Genomic DNA, 6,308 nt, shown 5'->3' on the forward strand with positions numbered 1-6,308 from the left:
ATATAATGTGAACTTACTGACTTTTAGTAAACTCAGGTACAATAGAGTATTATACTTAATGCTGATGACTCTAAAGACATGTCTGTATTAATTAACAAACAACAAAGTTCAACTTTAATTCCAGCTATTAATTTAATATTAAATATTTCTCAAATCACATGAACCTGAAATCCATTTAGCTTAGTTTCTCTTATATTTAGAAATGTTTAATTTGTAAGCACTTACTTTTTTGTAAGCCAATGAAATTGAGCTCATAAACAAATTAACCTCAGCAATACTATCTAAAGACAAAAATACATTAGACATACACATATTCAGACAGAGATCTCGTTGTTTCATTTTAAAACTTATTCATAAAACAGGAATTGCAGTGCAAAACTTATCAGTTTGTAAATAACAGTTGGTATAGTTAAGTTTACAGACTTGGGTTTTAACAGGGATAGACAAAGAATGTAGAAAAAAAGTCTCAGAATTAAGAAGAGTATAGATTGCCAAATCCTGTCAGAAGCAACCCACACAGTAACATTTCTTCCTTTTTACATACCATTTCCCTTGTCACCTGCACCAGCAATAAGATCCCTTCCATGTCTCTAAACATCCATACCTCCTTTCTATGGCAACCCATGTTGATTGCCACTGTTTCTCCAATTCCCTGCCTTTAGACATCCACATCATCGTTCCTCTGGCCTGTACCTAGGTACCTGATCAGAGCCCCAAAGCATTCATGTTTGATCAGCCTGTCTAAAATGGTTAGTCATTGGCAGAGAATCCTCCCGAATATTTCTGGCTCGTGGTGTCCCATGACCCCTCTAGCACCCGACCCCAGACCTTCTTATCTTACCGCAGTCCCTTCATGGTCATCAGCAGAAACCACTAGGTGGCATTTCAGGGGGGCTCTGAGGAGCTCTGGTTCTTTACATCTCAGCACAGAAAGAATTCAGCAAGAGGCAAAGTGATAGATAAGAAGTGATTTATTAGAATAGGACACTTGTGAGGCTTACAAGCGGGCGGGCAGAAGAGTGTCACACCCTAGGAACTGGGCTACAGTTTTATAATCAAAGGAAAAGGGGGTAGGGTGGAAAAGACCACCTTCTTCCTCATTCGTGAGTAGATGCCACACTTCCATCATCAGTTCTTCCTCCATGTCAGGTGGGGGAGTTTTCTTGTCCCTATATGGTCAAGCCAGGACTGTCATGGCACTATGGAAAAATTATTTCAGGTCTCAGTACAGTGACGGTCTTTCACTTTGAAATATCACCTTTCCATAAATGATTGTTTTTGTGTGTGTGCAGAGAGCATGTCCTAGGGGTCATAAACTTACTGAGCTCATTGGGCAGGATGTAGGTCTCATGTCACCATTGTTTTATTGTTTTGGGGGCATGTCTCATGCTTCTATTGTATGGTTTTGTTACTAAACAAGCTTGCTTGAGTTTGTAGTTAAGCAAACCTGCTTTCTTGAGTAATCATTAACTTACAGGGGTCTTCCATACTTATTTTTTTACTTATGATCCTCTAGTGGAATTAACTATTTAATTACTCTTTAATTACCCTTGTCCCTTTACTCTGTCCCTATCAAAAGGAAGTTCATTACAAGCAATTGGTTCACATTTATGAAGGCTGAGAAGTCCCATGATCTGGCTCCAAGTGGAGCCCCAGGAGAGGTGATGGTATAATGAGTCAGAATCCAAAGGTCTGAGAACCAGAGTAGCTGATGGTATAAATGCTAGTCTCAGAGCCAGAAAAGATATAAGATATCCCAGCTCAAGCAATAAGGCAGGAAAAAAAGGGCCAAATTCCTTCTTCCTCTACCTTTTTGTTCTACTCAGACCCCCAATGTATTGAATTATGCCCATCCACATAGGGGAAGGCAAAGTACTTACTGAGTTCACTGATTCAAATGCTAATCTCATCCAGAAATACCCTCACAGACACACCCAGAAATAATGTTTAATCTGGGCACCCCGTGGCCAGTCAAGTTGTTCACATAAATTAACCATCAGATAGTGAGGGGGAGAGCGTTAGAGCTAGAGAAGTGGCCTGAGCAGGGCGTGGAAGTGGGCACAGACTAGGATTGTGGGTTTGCGGAGAGGATCAGTCAAGTCAGAGAAAGCTTTTCATAGGGAGTGTTGGGAGCTGATGTGGAGGAAAAGTGGAGCCAGGTTACGGGCTCTCTTGATAATAAGGCAGTCCCAGGACTGCTCCAATAGTGACGTCAGACTCCAACACAACCTAAATATAAGATGATAGTTTAGCCATTTTTTGCTGTGTTGACTATCAGCTGCCAGTCTGGGACAGTCCTGGTGCCACTGAAGTTCCTTCCCTATTTTTGAATTAAAAATATGTAGCCCAGCAAGATTAAGAAATTTTACCAAAATCACACAGTTAGTGGGCAGGACTATGTTACCCTGAAGCCCATGTCCTTCACACTCTGTGCCATCTAGGCGCAACAGAGCTAAACTTGAATAATCCTTGTCCAGACCACAGAAAAGGGATTCACACTCGTCCATTATGCCCACTCTGGACACCAGCATAGCTCCCTTAAATATCAGTTAGGGCCGCCTAGTTTGAGACTTTCTCCTTAGCAATACCTAAAAGCACCCTGTTACTTTATTCATTCCTTTCACGAACAGGAAGTGCTTGCTCTGTACCAGGCACTGCTGTCGGCTCTAGGGCAGACCCCTGACCAATGCTGTGCTTCTGCCCACCTCGGGTGAAGAGGAGAAAGTACACGACCTTCTCATGTGGAATAAATGAATGCTGGGGGAAATTTTGGAAGCAATTTGTTGGCACATTTCATAATGTACCATGAGCAATTACATACATTTAAATTTTGTCATGCCAAGATAAAAATGCTAATGTTAGCATAAATAAATATAGCAAACTACAAATAAAACACAGCTGCACATATAGTATGGTCATACGTTAAATAATCATTTTAATTTCTAAGGTTTTAGTAAAATGTGGCATTAGCAAACAGAAATATCCTTTTCTTGTCTAAGCCTCCTCTTGTCTTCTACATCCTTTAATGATCTATTTCCGAGGCACATGCGATGTGACACTTCATTTGGGTTAGGACAGAAATCCAAATCTCGAAACCCCCTCAGTTGCAGGCTGTAATAACTTAAGGTGGCAACTTTACAACCACACACAGGGAATGGAACTCAGGTCTCATTTCCAGCCACAGCCCAGCTGAGGGCAGCGTGGGGTGCAGAGGCAAGGCCGCTCTCCCTCACCCTTCTGCGCTTACGCTCTGCAAAATGCCTGGTGACCGCTTCCCTTCACATGCCCTCTCCTCTGCCTCAGAGGTGAGCCCTGAGTATTGTGCAGGAAAGAGGGAGGCAAAAGGGTTTCACTTTGCCTTTTGAAAAAAAAAAATGTCTTTCTTAACCGACTATTCCTCAAATAGATTTCTCCCTTACATTAGAAAGGTATAAATTCTACTTTTTCCCCCCAAACTGTCATTTCTCCCCCATCACACTCATCATCCATAAAACATGATTCCACCTTCTTAGAAATGCTAACACTTCAAGTGACTATTTGATTTCTCCAGCTAAAGTAAAAGAACTACTGATATGTCATGTTTAATATTGATTGTTGCCTAATGTTTCGATATATTAGATTCTTTTATTTCTGTAACTTAAAAACATTCAAGAAGTGCTTTTGAAATAAACACCTGGAAGATAATTTTTAAATACTCAGCAAAGTATCTTTTTCAGAATGAGAAATGAACTGAGTTTTAATTTTAGTTCATATTGCAAATCAATTTTTTACTTTATTGTTAAATAACAAACATTTTGTTTATTCAGCACTGTGCACGCCAGAATGTGAAAACTTCCTCATAAAATGTGAAACTCTTATGTTTTCACAATGTGTTTTGCCTATGATTTATGCTCAGTTAATATTTAAAGTATACAGCAGAGTGTGCCTAAAGCAGAAATAGTAGAAAAGTTCCATAGGATACTTGGAAACAGAAAAAAAATATACCTCAGAACCTCAAGTCACTCCCTCACACCACAATGGTGGTCTCTCTAGGAAGGAAGAGATGGGAGCTGTCCCTGAGATGGAGAAGGTACACATTATATTTTGGAACAGTAGCTGAGATGAGCCTGCGTTTCAAGGTCATGAGCCTATTTTAGCTTAAGTGCAGGCCTTATAATTTGCTCCAGGTATGAAATTGCCTTCTTATGATTCAAATTTTTAGCTACTAGTAACTAATTTATAAGTTGAGAGGGATAAATTTGAGGGATGCATCTGAAAATATTACTTATTAAAGCTGTTTTTCTTTGCCTGCTGTAAATTCCCTTTCCATTTAAATGGAAGCAGAAGCAAACAAACTGCTTTTGTGATGCTCTTCCTATTTGTGTTTCTATGGAAATAGATTATTGATTAGGAAGGGGAAAGCTAAAATCTAAAGCTTGATAAGCAGGCAGAGCATAATTGAGGGTGTTTTGTTGAGTAGTTGGCCAGATTTCATCCAATCCAAGGTAACATAATGTTAAAGTAGCCCAAGCTTGCAGAAATGCGCATTCATGTCCCCACTCTATCTCTCCCAGAGCTATTTGACCTCTCATATTTTCCTGATTACACCTTAACCAAGGTCTGTCAAACACAAGAACCCCACAGCCTTTCCTTACAGACCCTCACTACTTGACACAGCAGCTCTCATTGGATCTTGATTTCTAATAACATTTCTCTTAATTAGTTCCCAAAATATGATGCTTGCCCTAAAGTATGTGTAAAAGAGCAAAAGAAACTTCTGGCATATTATTGAAAGAATGAAGACTAAAAAGCAAAATTAAAATGTAAAGCTGAATTTCAAATAATAATTTGGTATTAGATAATAATTTGGTGTTACTTTTGCTTTTACATCCCAACCATTTCTTAATAACCCACATTTGAATTAAAAATGTCAAATCTGGGCTTCCCTAGTGGCACAGTGGTTGAGAGTCCGCCTGCCAATGCAGGAGACATGGGTTCGTGCCCCGGTCCAGGAGGATCCCACATGCCGCGGAGCAGCTGGGCCTGTGAGCCATGGCCGCTGAGTCTGCGCATCTGGAGCCTGTGCTCCGCAATGGGAGAGGCTGCAACAGTGAGAGGCCCGTGTACCACAAACAAACAAACAAACAAACCAAAAAAGTCAAATCTATACTGTCCATATTCTGTGAAGAACTGCTGTACAAAACTTATTAATAAAAACTTCCATTACACAAACCATGTCTGTCAACTACTATCAATGTCTATACCCTTTTGACTTCAAATTGGCTAAGATTTTGGCAAAAGTGCTAATATAGTCCCTCTTATGACAGAAATTTGGCATCTGTGGCAGCACAGGAACAAATTATACTAGTATTATTTTCAAATTCTCAATGCTATGGAAATGTACCTGATATATATTTGCAGATCAAAACTAGGAAAATCTTGGCCTAAAATAAGTCACATAATTGTATAAAATTGTATAAAACAATAATTCAACCAAAACAGAATAAAATATCAAAACCTATTATAAAATTTGAGAGGGCAATGTTGATGTCATTCTCTTAGCTGTTTGGCATGAAAAACATGTGGCATATCATATATGAACTCATTACCTCTAAGCTTCTGGTCAGCATCAGAATGAATTTGTATGCTAGTGTACATTGCCTAAAATGTCTCTGATTTCCTTAGTTCCAACCACCTACTACTATCTCCATACCAGAAATTTAAAGGCTAGCAATTAGGAGGAATTGGTCACAAAGGAGATAGAATTTCTTTTAAGTATATCATGACTATAAAGCAATAATATTACAGTATTGTTCAGGATAATAATCAAGGGAGAGGAAAGAAAGGGAGAAAGACAGGGAGGGAGGGAGGGGAGAAGGAAGGAAGGAAGGAAAGAAAGAAAGGAAGGAAGGAAGGAAGGAAGGAAGGAAGGAAGAGAAAGAAAGAAAGAAAGAAAGAAAGAATGAGAAAAAAGAGGGAAGGAGGAAAGGAAGGAAGGCAACAAGGAAGAAAGAAAGAAAGAAAAAGAGGGAGGGAGGGAAGGAAGGAAGGAAGGAAGGGGAAAAGAAGGGGAAGGAAAGGAGGGAAAATGAATACAGAAATCTATAGAGAGGGAAAGAAAAGTAGGAAGGAAGGTAAGAAATTTGGAGATCACTGAACCAATAATTTTTTTGGAATGGAAAAAAAATAAATGTAACCAAAAGCTAACACTGATCAATTCTCCTTTCATGTATTGACCTTAGAAATAGTGTTATTTTAACATTACTAGTGAGCCAGATGCAAATAAGTGAGGAGGGACAGATAAGAAAAGACTGGGGGAGAGGGAAAGA

This window comes from Lipotes vexillifer, unplaced genomic scaffold, assembly GCF_000442215.2.
Source record: "Lipotes vexillifer unplaced genomic scaffold, Lipotes_vexillifer_v1.1 scaffold1895, whole genome shotgun sequence".
Taxonomy (NCBI): domain Eukaryota; kingdom Metazoa; phylum Chordata; class Mammalia; order Artiodactyla; family Lipotidae; genus Lipotes; species Lipotes vexillifer.